Genomic DNA, 16,969 nt, shown 5'->3' with positions numbered 1-16,969 from the left:
AACAAAACATGGTTGTACCCGCAAGTTTAATACTTAATTCTTATTTTCCACACCATGCAAAGCTTCAAACACTTTGTTTGCTATAAGCTAAGCTCTCACTCATACAAGTGCAAGAAAATAATATTTATTATACACACCACTTGTTTTTTAGCACAGGGTTAACTAATCAGGTTTAAATGGACAATTGGCTTTAGCCAGTACTGTCTTTGCCAGGGGTCTGTTTGGAAGAGTCATAGAATTGAGTCACAATTTAGTTGAGACTAACATTAGATCAGTCCCCTGTCCTTATCCGCAAGAAGGATAAGGACAGAATAACGCTTTATAATGCACTTCGGATTTAACTGCGAATCTCATGCAGGCCATTTGAAATGATGCGAGGTCAAAGTTGATTATGTACATGTATGTGGGCTCAAATGGCAGATCTCTGGCGCAATTTACAAGCCTCAATGTGTAAGTGTCAGATGTTCAGGCTAGACTACCCTTAACCTAGAAAAGGGACCCCCCCTTATTTGAGGGGCCTTTGCTGCATACAACAGAGTGCCTGAACAAATGGGCCGGGCTTTGGGTTAACACCCAGTGGCTGATTCTTTGTGCCTTTTACAATCTTCTTAGAAATACATATTTATATGGAATTCGAAAAATTATAAGATTATAACATTTTTATATTTCTGGATGCAAATGAATCGAGGAAGGCAGGACACGAGGAAAAATTAATGATTTGTTTTTTTATAAACGATTGCTTTGTTATGAAACTTCTTGAAATTTTGTTTATCAGCGCTGAATGTTTTCAAAATTTCTAATACAATTTGAAATGTAAAGTAATTATACATGCTCTAGGAAAAATACCAGTGAGTATTCGTTTTCATATAGGAGATTCTGCTGAATATTTTCATTAATTCGTTTTCAACTGTTTTATTTATATAAAATTGTACATATGTGTGATTACTTTAAATTTATCTATAAAATATTTAAGTTGAATGACTATTTATTTGTGAATGTTATTCAAAGACAGGCCTCAAATTTTTAAGAAAAAGAGTTCATCACAAAACTTAATTCCACTTTGGAGATACTCTTTAATTGTGTAGTATTACTATATTGTACTTTATGCAAAAAAAGTAGCTTTGTTATAAAATGTTTTTGTATAGGACATTGTATGTCAGATTTTCTCCCTTGTTTTTTTGCAAAGCAAAATTTTTTGAACCATTTGATGGCATGCACAATGTCACTCAACTGTCCATTGAGTAGTGAATTCAATAGTGCCTTTTTGAATATACAAGACATTCCAGTGGTACTTAAAATGTCTTGCAAAAACATTCTTACTTTATGAAACCACAGGATATGCACCTAAACCAACCTGTGAAAACAACATCAGGGCCATTCAGAGTTATCAATGCAAAAATATGTCAATCTGTTTTTCAAATTTGACCCACCTGCCTACCTCAAGAAGGCATTCTTACTATTTTTGAATCAAGTTAAGGTACAGCATTTGGAGTACAGCATATTATTCATTTCATGTCAATTGTCTTATCAATTCAATTGTTTTATTGTCACACACATATATATATACATATACTGTACAGTGAAATTTACTTCGGTTTGCAAGTTCTAAAAATATTAAAATTACAAAAAATACAGAAAACACTTAAACCACACAGGCATACAATAACAAATAATAAATAAATAATATTACATTTATGCAAGAGACAACACATTCAACTTTGCCACCAAATTGTCTTTCCGAGTAACCACTGCTGCAACAGTATTTTCAGAGGTGCAGGGTTAATCTCATACCACAAAGTGCCATGCTTTTTTTATGCAAGACAACATTGGTATTATTAAAGTAAAGTTATTAACACCGAACAAGTTTAGGTTTAATGCAGGGTATTCTTCACCATTTCTGGAACTGAAATAAATCAAAGTAATCGTAGCAACATTGTAACAAATGGGTCTTTAAAACATGATTGATTGAGGTTGCTTGCTTGTAGTCATTAAATTTATGGTCGATTTTGTGTGAATTTTAAATCAGATTGTCACAGTTGATCATTTGCATTATAAAAACAGCTCTGACTAAAGAATATTCAGATGAGGGCAAGTTAAACAGGTGAGTTTCTTTTTATTTAACCGAAGTAGTTCCACTGCATTAAGGCATTTGAAGTTCAACTTGAACGGTGGAAGAACTACATGTAAACACTGTTATTGTTTCCATTTTACATGAAACTCTGTTAGTGTTATGTGTTGCTGATAATCTTACCTCACAATATCTCATCACACCCACCACAGCCCTCCATGTCAAAGTAACTGTTTCATATGCTGACCAGTCACTAGCGAACGGTTTAAATCTCTAAAGGAAACTAGTTGTAAAACGAAAAGAAGAAAACACAGCCACACAATTTACAGAATGGGAACAGATCACTTGAGGGTCATCGAGTGACCTGTTTAAAAATATTGAACGAGTGAACATTTAATGGGTCAATATGATCAATTTAACACTACAATAAATTGTGTATGAATGGGTAAAAGGAAAGAAAAGTGAAGATAACAGACTCTGTTATGGCAATTTGAAATGTGAATCGGAAATACTTTTTTAACTATATGAATGCAAACCGTTATATCTCTCTGCAGAGCTGTTTGTGTGAAAATCTTATGTTAAGGTCAGTGACATTTATGGAGAATACGGTAAACAACTTGGTGCATGTTTTCCACCATCCTGCAATCTAGACTGTTTTAAGAGGAATATCAATTCCTACCTTTAGATCCTAACAAATGTTTTCTGCTTCTAGCCCCTTACCAAGAGTGGCTTTTTAGCCTTGTTTGGGGTGAACTTGTGAATACAAAAGTGTAAACAAGACGGAATAAAGTTTTGTTCCATTTAGATCCTGGTTGGCAGTTTTTGCCAGGGGGGAAATGGTATGGAAAAGCTGACGCAAAAAATCTCAGTTTAGCTTTTGTGAACCAATTTTCCATTTCAGCAGTTCTACTACTTTAAATTGTTGAGTCTAAAAATACAAAATGCCCCTTGGGGACCTAAGCAAACATGTTCAAAGCTACAGCCGGCTTATCATTAGGTTTTTACAGCTTATCAGAGCGGGATTTCAGGAAATACCATTCACCTTGAAAATATAGTATTTACTTTAACGTGTTTATTATCCTTTTATAAAGCTGACATCCTGATTGTGATCGGATTAGTTGGATGTTGAATGTTACGAAAGCTTGCTCAGTGAGGGGGCTCTTTACTTCTTTTCATTTTATTGAATAGGAAAAAATATGGGCAGATTCAATCATGTTAGGAGAGTGTAGTAAATATTGACGTTATGTCTGAGTTTTGCATTGAAGTTTTAATGAAGTTGATCCTATTTTGGTATGGTGTTAGTTTTCTACCGTAGGTTATTAAACTGAGATCCATTCCAGTTTGTTGTCCACTGCAGGAAAGAAGGGAACTGTGGCTGACTGGATTTTCTACTCTGGAGGGTCATTATACTTGGACAGTTTGAAAGCTGCTGAAGAAAACCTTTCTTGAAAGGTGAATATTTACTTTTTGAAGTTGCTAAAATATTTGTATTTCTGGTAATTTTACTCTATTCAATTTAATTTAAAAATGGTTTATTGAAACATGTGTCGCAGTATAATTCAAACAGAAATTTTATTATTTGTTTACGTGTGTGGTTTATCTGTACTTCCGCTCACCAAATATGTATTGATACCTCACCATGCAATGCCTCAAATCCCACATACATTGTATCTTTAATATTTGTTTTTTACTTTGTTATTATTCTTAGTGTACATCAATGCTGCCACAGATGGAAAAACTTATTGAAAAGGTGAGAATGATTTATATTATCTTCAATAATGATTGCATTGTCGGAATATAAATTAAAATAATAAAAAAACCTGTTTATTGTTTTACTTTTGTAATTTACCTGAAGTTTGTATGTGCTTATCTGTGTCTACAAGATTTCAGCAAGGTACAAGGTACATAAATCACATTCCTTTATTCTTGAAACATTGAGGAATTAAGTTAAATTTTGATGAGGAACCCTCAGACCTCATGAAAAAAACTGTGAACTCACATGAGCATTCTCCCTTAAAGGCACTGGACACCTTTGGTAATTGTCAAAACCCAGTATTTGCACTCTGTGTGTTCCAACACAGTTTTTTTTACAAAATTTTGACTCAATAGGTCATCAAGAATAACGAAAGAAAAAACACCCTTTTTGCACAGACTTTCAGATGCCTAAATAAAGCTTTATGCCTGAAGTATTTTAACCTGAGTGAGAAAAACTCAATTTGTTTTCAAAAGGCAGAGAGACTTATTTTTAAAGTATTTTTGAATATTTAGTATTTGTTATTACTGGGAAGCTAATTTGTTATACAGCATTGCCAGTGTCTGTATAAAACCATGGTGGAAGAAAATCCTCCATGATAAAACTAAAGGAAATGTCCCAGGTCAAGGCTTGATAGTTTTGACAATACCTGAAAGGGCAGTTAGCTCAAGGACATCTACATGTAACGCAGGAAATGTAGACATAAGCTAGTTTCAATGTTGGAAAGCACTCTCAAATCAATAACATTGTGCAAAAGTTTTGTATTGCTAACTAGACGATTCAAAAGACTTTTGTCATTCTGATTGATCACTTCAGCAAATGTAAGTCCTTTATCTGTAAGTGTCAAAACACAAATTTGTAATTTTGCAGTTGTTAAACTTTCCCAACCAAGAACTTCAAGTTTCTGAGAATGGCTGGTTTTGAACGACTTCTACTAGTCTACATGTAGTTGAATAATAGAAAGTACTTTCTGATGGATTATCAACCAAATGACAGCAGCATATTTTAAAACATGGTAATGCCATCAGTATTTTGTTCAAAGAAAATGATATAACCAAACAATATATAGGCTAACAATTCAACAATGAGAAAAATTCTTTATATCAAAACTGAAAAAGTTGTTTTAATGTTGTACAAATATCAGATGCACGAGAGTGCATTGTCACCACGAGGTGAAATCTGGACTGTTCCATTTTTACAAGGGCAAGGCCAAGTGAAATGGGATAGCTAGATTTCACCGAGGTATTCTGCGACAATGCACAAACAAAATGCATTCAATATTTATTTTACTATTGACTCTTGTCATTTGAACTTTTTTTCACAAGAAAAAAAAATAGACACGGAAACGCGTCCACCCCAAGTTATGAAAATTCTTTCAAGGGGTTTGATACCTTTTGTAGATCAGGTTTTTGGCTATGACATGAATCTCTACTCACTGTGAATGAAGATGTATGTCATATAAAATATCTGTAGTTGCAGCCTCATTATTAGTTGTCAAGATTTTGAGAATGAAGGGGAAAGTCACAGAGCAGTGTTTTCTGGAGAGTCGCGTAAATCTGTTGTACATGCTAAAATAATTATTTGTGAAATTGTTCGTGAAAAAGCACCTCAGCAAGTAGTATTTTAAGGGAAACTTTCTAGCATCATTATCTACAAACTGTGTAAATTTTAAGTTAATCTGTGGACGTTTATGTCCTAAAGAAATACCCAAACCCTAGGGTGACCCTCAAAACACCAGGGCAACTCGTCTACCGGGACAAGACCTTGTTTCGTTTGGATGGGACGAATGGGCGATGACCATTGTTTTTGAAGCACCACTGCGAAGAATCGCTGCGTCCCATCAACCTACATATGTATAGGATACATTAAAGCTTGAAATGGCACGCATTGTGGCAGACAGATACATGGCAAATGACATGTGACGCATGTTCCACCAATCAAATGACAAGGATCAATGTGTTGGGCTTATATAAATTAATCTATTTTGCAAATATAACATGTCTGGCCTTATACTACTAAACAAACACTCCGCAAGCCCTTGTTGGTCACACAACCAACTTGGTTATGGTTTCCGATAACGGCTCATCATGAGTGGAGTAGCATCAGTTGATAACATTAGCAAATAGGAAAACCAGCCTTTCCTGTGATTTGTTGATACTCCTGTTAGAGTGGCCTTTAGGGGTTAGTACACAGATTAAAGTACAAAAGACTGATCGCATGTCTATGGCGGGATATGAAAGCACGCATTCGGCATGGACTATTTCTCCACTTTTATTATGGGTCATTTATATTTTACCGTTTACCGTCTGTTTCTCATTGTCTCAGTCAACTGAGACGCTTCATAACCATGTGAGTTATACTGATATAAGTTTATAACATAACTTTATTTATTTTTTGCCTATTTTTGTCCAACTTGGTCCTCCCAAGTCCCTGTACATGTAGTGTTGGGCATTAGTGGCCATTAATATTTTACTTTAGAAATGTTTATCTTTGTTTGCTGATATGTGATATCACTGTAGGATGTTTTTGATGTTACTGTAGATATTATGCTCAGAATTTCCAGGAACTTTTCTTTTCATTAAGGTGTGTGGGGGCACAATTTTGTGATGTCATTGATGGGTGTTTTTGATGTGACTGTAGATATTATGCTCTGAATCTCCAGAAACTTGTCTTGAGTGGCACCCCCCTGCATCTTCCCCCCCCCCAAAAAAAAAAAAAATTATATACAGACAACTGCGGCCTTCATGTTAAATTTTCTTAGCTCTCCAATGTTGCAGAAGAAATTTCTCGCGCGTATCTGTGTAAGCAATGAAAGTCTAGTAGGCATGTTGATGTACATGTAAGCACAGGATTCCCTGCTCCCGTAAGCGTCAATTCTTTTCCTTACAGTATGCAGAGTCATGAAATTGGGCCCTTTAAGCACCAACTCAGAGCCATAATATAGTGTGGTAAAAGTACCACAGTGCACTACACTATCTGTAGGTTCTGCAGGAAGCAATTGTACATATTATCTTTGAACATGTATCCATGCAAAGTGGATACTGACTCCACACACACCCATGTAGACCTCAAAGCTCAAGGCAAGATGCTGTAGGCAGCAAGTTTGTAATGTACAAATGTATGTGTGGGTCACTCCAGGATGGTAGGGCACATTAACACATATTCTTACATTACATCACCAGACAGTAGCAGTTCACATTACTGTGGGTCAATCCATGGTCACATTGACCAAAATGTTAATACTCTATGTGATGTGAAACACTCTACCCTCTCTACACAGCAGGCCTGGTGTGGTATAGTCCAGATGTCCAGGGAATGAGCATGGGCCTTGGACCGCAGTCTACATAGTGAATCAGGGAGGTGAGCAGATGTTATGTACTTGAGACTTGTGTCTGCACAGCTAAGCTTGGGATAAGAATACCCTATAGAGTTAAGAGGCTATCAGATCAGAATTCAAGATTGGAGAGTCTTGAGGGTAAGTTGATCTCTAATTTTTTTTGTTGGTAATTTATTAAAGTAGTTCAATTGGATTGTTAATATCGAAGTCTTATATAGCGCACGTATCTACCAAACAAGGTACCCAAGGCGCTGAGTATATACAAACTTTCAGAAAGATAGGTTATTGCAGTGATGAATTCTGAGACCCTATTATTTAGCACCTTATAAGGGTTTACAAGGTGCTACGGCGCATTAAGCAGCCACAACCAGGAACACCGGGGCGAACCCCTTCTCTTTTCGATAAGTGCACTGGGTTCTTTTACATGCGTTACACAACACATGCATGGGACCAACGGCTTTACGTCCCATCCGAAGGACGAAGCAATGGTTAAGTGTCTTGCTGAAGGACACAGTGTCACGGCTGGGGATTCGAACCCACACTCTGCCGATCAGAAACACCAGAGTTTGAATTCGGTGCTCTTAACCGCTCGGCCACGACACTTCCACGATTGTTGGTAAATCATGGATTATGACTGCAAGCGTATTTCTCTTGCGTATGCATACTTTACTTTAAGTCACTAAGCAATTCTTTGCTTACACAGGGAGCTTAAAATTTTGCCGCTTACCCTTTGAGCGGATGGTCATGACTGCCAATGTCAAAATTCCATGCTAAGCACAGACTGGTATTAATGACAAGACTTGGCTGTAAATGTTAAAAGAGAGATCACTGGGTTGGGCTGTGGGTTTTTATAGCAGCTAGAATAAGATAGCAGAAAACATTCTGTACTTTTTATCAGCAACCTTCTGACATTTGGCTTGTCAACAATTACCTCTCACTCCCATCACAGATTAAGTGGACTATATAGTTATTGGAACTGTAGACTGTGCAGGGATAGATTAACTAACTCAATCACGTTCAATCATTGCGAATGGAGTTGATTGTTGACATGAAATGTGATTGCTACTGCAGCTAAAGGCTGGACGCAGTGTTTGATGTTCAAGCTCTGGTGTATTATATAGCTCTATGGGTGTATAATAACAAATCTATAATAACAAATCTATGAAAGTTCAGGCTCAATTGGTCGTGAAAGTTGCAAGAGATTAATGAAAGACAAAACACTGTTGTTGCACAAATTTGTGTGCTTTCACATGCATCCTAATTAAGACTTCAAGCCTCAAGCCTTTTAACATAGTGAGAAATAACCCCTTTTCTAAAAAGCAGTTTCTTGCAATGTTTTAAATGTTTTAAACCATCAACAGCTCTCCATTGCTTGTTACCAAGTAAGTTTTTATATTAACAATTATTTTGAGTAACTGCCAATAGTGTCCAATGCCTTTAAGGTGAGGGCAGATCTCCATAAACAACCCTAAGGAGTAGAGGTTAAACAACTTTATTGACAAAAGGGTCATTCCGTGTCAAATCAACCAGTTTTCAGAAAAGTTCCCAGGTGACCCTCTCAGATTTTGATGAAACTTCATCAGAATGATTGGATGTGGCTCAAATGAACACATACAAAAAAGCTAAGTCGTACTCCATGTTGTTTTTGAGATATGACCCATTGAAATTTGGTCGAGGCGGCCTTTTTGTGCTCGCGCGAGACGCGAAAAGTGAATTTTGTGTTAATTTCCAACTTTGAAAGCTCATAATTTAGTTATTGTACCAGGTATAGAGAGCTCATATTTGGTATTCCATCTTACTTCTTGCCAAATTTAATGAATCTGCACTCAATTTAAATGTATCTCCTTTAATTTTCTAGTTATGGTCACTTAAAGTAGGCACTTTAATCAGCCGAAAATGTTTTTTGGGATAAATGGGGTCACCCTGTGCCAACATGAGAGGTCAAATGAATCCTATATTCCCTAGGTATTATCTATGGGTGCATGTCTATATCCATAAGCAATTATAAGCTCACCAATGCATTAATTTAGAAATAGCATGGGCCCAAAGTTGGTTCCAGCCAGAAAAAGGTGAAAAAGACCCCGCCCGTCTTGACCCCGTTTGACCCCGCGATCAATTAAAACATTTTTTGAAATTTATACCAGTTAAACATTTATATTATATCTTCTTATACACCAATTTTCAGCTTTGGCACTCAACTCCTTCATGGTGTAGTGGCAATTTGAATATTATATGTTTTTGGCACATTTTAACATAATATCATACAGTGTACATGTACATGTACATTTCATGATGTTTTTTCTCATGACCTGGCTGCCTTTTTAAAGATGCAAGTTGTCCTATACATATAGCTCATAGCATTGCTGGTGTCCTTACGTAAAATTAGGCTACATTCAAAAACAAAGTAGCTTTTCTCTAAAAATGGTAGAATTTGATGCTTGCTATTTTTTGCTTTTATGGGGTGTTGTGGTCAAAGATGGGGTGTTGTGGATAAGAGTACCAAACTCCAGCTTTGGTGCTCCTGTAAATGGGTACCTGTGATTGATTTAGCTTCGTAGCACATATTTGCACAGGCAGTAGACTCCCTAGGGAACTGAGGTAATGAATGAAATGATAATGACCCAGTGACCTGAGGTAATAATGTTGGAAGTGCTTTGAGATGTCCTTGGGGTGTTCAAAGCGCGATTTAAAAAACGATTACTATTATTAGTTTTTCCTTAAATCACATACGATCCTCCTTGCAGTGTTTTTGTATGCACATCTATTCCTTACTTTAAACTCCTCAGAGAGGCCTTCCCATTGTAATGTAATCATCAAATCCCCAACTGATAGCCTTCTGCATTCTTAAATCAATTGCTCCTCCATCTGTTTAATCATTTTATTTACATCCTTTAGTTCATCTTCCCTTCTCTGCCTAATCTCAATTGCCAGTCTTTTAATCCAGTAATGGTGCCAGCAGTCCCACAAATAAATGAGTAGGGCCTTAACAAAATTTGGAAAATGAGATTGAAGCATTTCTGGACTTGGTTGGAAAGTCTGGCCCTTCCAATGATTACCGTATATCCCTGTATCTCAAGTGTGCTAAAGAGTAACTTGCAAGTGCTGTCCAATATGTTCCATGTGACTTAAGTATTAAAGGCACTGGATACCTTTTGCAATTGTCAAAAACAAGTATTCTAACTTGGTGTATCCCAACTTAGTGCAAAAATAACAAATCTGTGAAAATTTGTGTGCTTTCAAATGCCTTAAAAAGGGTTCAGATTCTGGCCATTTCAGTCACATTATTTGTGTCCTTGAGCAAGGCAGCCAGTAAGAATGTAAATAAAATTAAGGCATCCCCTTCTGATCTTCTTTAAAATACCCTTCTCACCTCTGATGATCGAAAAATGAAAGCTAAATACTAGGGAGGCTGGTAAGGCCGGATGACACTAAGCACAGACACACCAAGGTGTCAAAGTCAATTTCAACCAGCTATCATTACATCTATCAGCACAAACTGCTAGAAGCAATTAACCCAGGAGTATTTCATACTTTAAATTCTGGATGGAATTAAAGGCATGGTACTTGTTCACAAAAGTTTTACTTTTATTTTCCAGACACATATTAATAATAATAATACCAACTCTTATAATATAGCACAATTCCAAAGAAATGATCATGGCACTTTAAACATTACTACCCCAGTCAGCATACCATTTATTTTATTCCTCGTACATCATGTTATACCATCTCAGCTCCCTTGAAGAGGGGAGTAAACGGCCTGTGCTGCCAAGTATATGTAGGGCACAAAGCAAATAGAGTGTCTTGACTAGGATTCGAACCCACTCCCTGTTGACTCAGCCATCAGAACTTGAGTCCGATGCACTAAACTGTTCGGCCCAACCACGCCACTGTGTGTCTCAAAAGTAACCTGTGAAGTATCACCGCAATTGGTACTAGTTATAATTAAAGTATAAACTTTTTTTAGAAAAATGTTTTATACTATAAATTTTTATTGGGATAAGTGAAAAAGAACTAGTAAAGTAAAAGAACTAGCCTGCCTGTAATAATAAAGAACTAGCCTGACTGTGGAGCGCATGTCACAATCACAGAGAAGTCCCTATGCGCTTTGAGATGAAAACAAAAGAGAAGCAAAAGTTAATAGAGATGTGAAGTAAATACAAAAGCAAAATTTAGTTGATACAGAAAGAAGTACTGAAGGCTATTGCAAAAATAAATGTGTTTTTAACTTTGTCTTAAATAAATTCACTGTTTGAGCTTTATGGTGTCCGGAAGACTATTCCATAATTCTGCTGCTGCTGCTGCAAAAGCTCTGGCCCCATAAAATTTATTAACAGTCGAGGGACAAACTAAGAGAGACCTATAAATGATGCAGTCAGCCACTTTTTGTTCCCTGTTTGAATGAAGAATTATCGTTTTAATAAACTGAACTTGAACCTGTGACCTCTGGATTCATGTGCGGGTGCTCTACCAACTGAGCTATCTGAGCCCTAATGTTAACAGTCACCCTATTTTTGGCAATTACTTTGTATGGGGGTGCCAGTCAGAAGCTATTCAACCCGTTACTGCTGTATAGCCAGGGATCAAACTCAAGTCTACATTTCAGTACCGTAGACAAGTTCACCTCGATTCAACCTAGGAGGGGGCGGCAGAGGGATCACCTGAAGGGGATGCGACATACAGAGCATACACTGTAACATTAGTGTATTCACCCCATAAGCAATATATTCCTATTTCTTTTTCCTGCCAGATCTTCTGGTATGATTTGATCATCCCCTGCTTCAATGATGCTAGGTTTGAAGTTTCAGATGAGATGAGATGAGGCCATGTGTCTACTCTGCTGAAAGGTAATGTGTGTTTTAATTGAATCTGTTAGTTAAACCACGCTTAGACATGCATTGCACCCTAATATTTATCTGAACTCATCCAGCCTTATAACTCCGGTCGAGCTGGTCTTCGTTGAGCATGTAAACATTTTTTGACTGCACCAAGATCTTATCGCTCTTGGGAGACACATCTTTCCATACTGCTTCCCCTTCCATTGGAAGTGCCTTTCTCGCAACATTCGCTCTAATTCTACCCTAAACTCCCTTAAAACCCACCTCCTGGCAATTACCTACAATGGAACAGTTTGAATTATACGTTTTGTTTTTCTGTTAATTGTTCCTTTTTGTTGTGCCTTTGTTCATGAGACCCTACTTGTTAAGTAGATATGTAGCACTATACAAATGTTATATTATTATTAGTTTGCATAGATTTTCTTCTAGAGAAGTATTAATAGAGAGGGGTTGTTGGTCTGCTTTTGTTTTCTTCTTAAATCTGGTTTCCGAGCACTGTGTTTCTTGCTTCAAGAATTTCTAGTTTCCTCTGAAAAATTGTGAATAAATAGCCTGATAAGTCTATTAAAGCCTATATTACCACATGAACAAGTAAGGCCTGGCCTTTTACTCAAAATTGTTCTCCTACTTTTTCCCAATGAACAAATATCATGTCCTGCTAAAGCTGTGTGCACAAAGTCAACAGATTGTCATCAAGTCTAGCTCTGCCGGCCGGCTTTCATTTGTCTGCAACCTTTATGCTGTGCTAGTGCTCTTGGAGTATTGGTTCAGGAGTATGTTATTTACATAGCTTTAATGAACGTCTGAAGTGACTTACGATGGATTGGATGGCTATATGCTTATCTTGTCCTCTTTGGTTCATTTAATGGTCAACTAGGAGTTCAAAGCAGAGATGTATATTTTTAGGATTGACTCTGAAGGCTGTTGGCAGAGATTGACCTACAATTTATGTTGCTGGCTTTGTAAAACTTTGAAGCCTTTAAATAATATGGGTAATGAAATCAAATGCCGAAGGAATGTAGAGGAAATACACAACAAAATTAGTAGTTTGGGGGACAAAATTATATAAGAATATAAGTTTTTAAAGGAAGGATGTGGCTCTCAAGGAAGATGACAACGAGGATGATTAACTTGTATTTTTTAGTAAGCTTGGCCCAACACATATTTGATTTAAGGCATAGCATGATGAGGTATCAATATAAATTTGGTTTGGGGGTAACACCATGTGTGTCTTCATTTACTTGCTAGGTAGATCATGTCCTTCTGAAAAGTATGGGGGGGGGTAGTAGATTTTTGGAATTCTGGAGACTTCTCAGAACTTCTCAGTTCAGAAAAGAACTGTCTGTTTTTTGGGGACCAACATGTTATCCAAGCTGACTAGACTGTTGAGCTCATGAAACCAGCTTACAATCGTATATCTGTCACCACCATTGCAATTTGTAGGTGAATAAATACAAATTTGTAATAAACACTCTAGATCTGTTAAAGTTTGATATTTAAAATAAACAAAGTAAATCTGCCGGGACACTGGGGTTGAAAAGGTTGAGTTCCAAAGTCAAGGGGAAGGTCGAGGAGTCCTAAATATATCAGGGTGACATTTTCCATAACTGCCATAAACAACTGTGGCAAGTAGGGATGGGAGCAAATATAATGTGTAGTTTTTGAACCTGGGATAACATTAATTTATAAACAACACAAAGAACTTTGTATTTTAGGTTGTTATACTAGATTTCCATTTCAAATGGACCTCAATTTTTGTCTTAAATAGGTCCACATGAACATGTATACTCCCCCACCACAGAAAACCAACCCCAAAACACCTGGGATTTCTTGAGCAAGAAAGTTTGCTCTTTCAAAGTTTTTCCAATTTTAAAATATGTGCGTAATAAAAATGTACAAATCCAATTTTAAAATGTTAACATAAAGTAAAGGCATTGTTGGACACTATTGGTATAAGTTACTCAAAATAATTATTAGCATAAAACCTTAATTGAACTTCAATTTGCAGTTCACCATACTTTCTCTCACAAATCTCACACAATGTACTTTTGTATCATCAATCGAACAGGATACCAAATACTTGATATTGGTCAGGAAAAAACCCCTACTTTTACATAACAAATAAACAATATTAATTCATTTAATGAAAATGATTCATAGGTCCTGAAGGGGCTTGCTATTAGGGAGGAATCCCTTGAGTCCTATCTGTGTGGATTTTCTTTTGCATCTCAAATCGTGGTACATTTTCTCTCCATCATGTTTACACAGCCGATAAGATTGTAGATAAGATTGTAGAACGTGTGTCATGTCGGCCTACAAAGCGCAAACATGCGTGGTTTATTCACTAATGAAGTGTAAAATGAGTCGCAATTGGATTGAATAATAACAGGCTGCAAAATATGTTTGTCATATTCGTCAGGAATCTGAGAATGTGTTGGATCTGAATGGACATAATGTCTTCATCCTCTGTCCCCCTACGCGATGTTTACTCAGGTTTGTTGGGCTGTCCCAGATTGCCTTACAAAGTCGGCACTTATTAAACATCTTTCCTTCCGACGGGGAAAAAAGAAAAGGAAAGCTAAGCATAAAGTATAAGTTTCTGCATGGGGGGGGGGGGGGGTAGTTATCAGGGAATGTAGGAGGGTGTGATAGTGACATTCCAAAAGTAATTTGTCAATGACAGGTGGACTAAAATTGATATAAATTGGCAAAACAAGGTTTGCCAATTTGCAAGTTAACACTCAAGGTGCTTTAACTAGTAGCATTTTTTACCAAGGCATGTGGGACTACCTTTGAGTTATGAGACCTACTATCCTTTCATAAAGCACCATGTTATGGTTTACAAGGTGCTGTGGCACAATATGCTGCTAATCAAACCAGAAACACTGAGTTCTTTTACGTGCATTACACAACACAGCTTACAGGACCAGCAGCTTTGCATCCCACACTGGCCTGTGAGGGCTCTTGCATTCCCAAATAACCCTATCAATCAATCGTGAAATTTATAAGGCGCTAATCTAACAGTCGTTGGCCGTACAGTAGGCTTTTGAAAAAAGGTGAGATTTAAGCAAAGTTTTGAAATTTGCTAATGAAGTACAATGTAGTTAACATCAGGCAATCTATTGCCTGATGTTCTGAGGAAGATGATTCCACATCCTTGGTGCTGCGATAGAAAAGGCACGATCCCCCAATTGTGTTTAGTTCTTTGAATATGAAAAGTGAAGTGTCGGAACATGAACACAGATTTCTGACAAGTTCTTTGATTGACAGTAAGTCAATGAGATATGAAGGGGCTGAGGCATTGAGGCACTGAATAACATGTGAAAGAAATGGTTTTTGATCTAACCCTAACTGAGTGCTGGTGAACATCTGCAGAGATTGAATACAATACTCTACTGGGAATTGTTAAAACATTTCTGAATTCTTGCGGGAAATTAATTTCTACTCTGCTTTTATTATTGTCAACCTCCACTTGTCTCCGTGGCATTTGACATGACCCATACATCTCAAGACCGAGATATAAATTGAATTTCTGTAACGTCTCAGAAGTACATTTAGAAATTTGTTTTGATTTGACATTTCTCAAACCTTTGTTTCTCAGTCTCTTGGTTTTTTGTTTATGAGCAACTTTTCTGGGGCATGAAGTTTCTCTTGTGGAGAAAATCAATGCTGGAAGGCATGCTAATTGGTATAGATTTGGTGTCTGGTTTTCTTGTCAACATCTCACTCAGGGATGTACTCTGAACGTGACCTTGAAGGCATTGGCATCAAAGTGGTTAAAGATCCACTTCAATGAAAATAATAGTACTTGTATAACAGAAAGGTAAATGAGTGTGTAATGATTGTATGATTGAGTGAAACTCAATAAATTTAATAGAAGGTAACTTCTATTAAATCACTGTGGTTAGGTACCCGCTGCTAAAATATAGCATTCTATTCTAGCTGCCTTTTTATCGGGCAATCTCTTTCTACTAGGCAATCTCGGTGGTCTAGTTGGTATGACACTGCTCTAGAATTGCAAAGGTCGTGGGTTCGAATCCCACCCGAGTAATATGCCTGTGATTTTTTCCCCCAGAACTCGGGAAAGTACTGAGTTTACAGTGCTTACACGTATCGGTGTTAGGGTACGACCAAAGTTATGATTCAATAATAATTGTTTCCAAATGCAAAGCCTTTGAGAAAGACAATGCTGGGGTTAAAACATCAGGTCATTAGGTTCATTTTTTTTGGTAAGCAGTTTGCAACAGCTAATTATATTCTCTTGTGAAAAAAACATACCTAAGACTTTGATCAAATGTTACACTGGGCAAAAATGCTGAGTTTGAGGAAAAGCTTTGTGACATCACAGTACAGAGCGTTCCAAACAAGACAATGGAAGATGCATAGCAACAAAGATAAGCAACCTTCATCCAGGCTGTGATGTCATGTTGTTTAGATCACAACACTGACAGGTTTTGTGCTGGTTTTGTGAGGCACTGGGTCTTCAGTGTTGTTTTCACATTGCAGTTTTTGTCGGTCTTTGCTAGGAGCCATGCAGGGCGCCGTCTTTGGGAACATAACACTGCTAGTTTAAAAATAGAAGAAGAGGTGCGGGGAGCACTAATTTAAAAAAAAAATGTGTGTACATCTCAATTTTTTCTGTCATACTAGCTGAAAAATTATTCTGAATAGCATATGGATATCTTTTGTATAGCCTGGCAATTACACATATTGATTATACTGACCGAGGAGATAAACTATATTGACTGTAACCGGGCAATCAAGATACAAAAGAATCATAATGACATGTTATCAAGAATGTGCTTGAATGATTAGCAGTTAATGGTATAAAAGATTTAGATTATGGAGAATTAACATGGATGTCATTTAAGTTTGTCAGAAGATTGAACTCTTTCAAAGCATTCTTTACAATCTTTACAAGCTCATCTTTACAAGCTCATCAAAATTGGTTAGATTAAACATTTATGTGGTGT

At 36.9% G+C, this 16,969-nt stretch overlaps 1 protein-coding gene and 1 non-coding gene across 3 annotated transcripts in view; both read left to right on the top strand.

Moving 5' to 3' along the window:
* Positions 1–3,402: 3,402 nt before the first annotated feature.
* The window catches only part of LOC117293237 (tripartite motif-containing protein 2-like), a 35,496-nt gene continuing 21,929 nt past the window's right edge, over positions 3,403–16,969 (top strand). The window contains exons 1-4 of one of the 2 annotated variants that reach the window (XM_033775458.1): positions 3,403–3,520; positions 3,777–3,818; positions 7,102–7,296; positions 11,909–12,005. The gene's annotated coding sequence lies outside the window, so the exon portion shown is untranslated. Of the gene's footprint in view, positions 3,521–3,776; positions 3,819–6,901; positions 7,297–11,908; positions 12,006–16,969 lie in introns of those variants that run through there. The other variant, XM_033775459.1, reaches the window with a different exon arrangement.
* Positions 15,975–16,047, top strand: Trnas-aga. The gene has a single exon. It is a non-coding gene; the product is annotated as a tRNA-Ser (tRNA).

The sequence above is a fragment of the Asterias rubens genome, chromosome 8 (genome assembly GCF_902459465.1).
Source record: "Asterias rubens chromosome 8, eAstRub1.3, whole genome shotgun sequence".
Classification (NCBI taxonomy): Eukaryota; Metazoa; Echinodermata; class Asteroidea; order Forcipulatida; family Asteriidae; genus Asterias; species Asterias rubens.
Note: the sequence above shows the minus strand (reverse complement) of the source record. Positions and strands in the feature narration are given on the sequence as shown.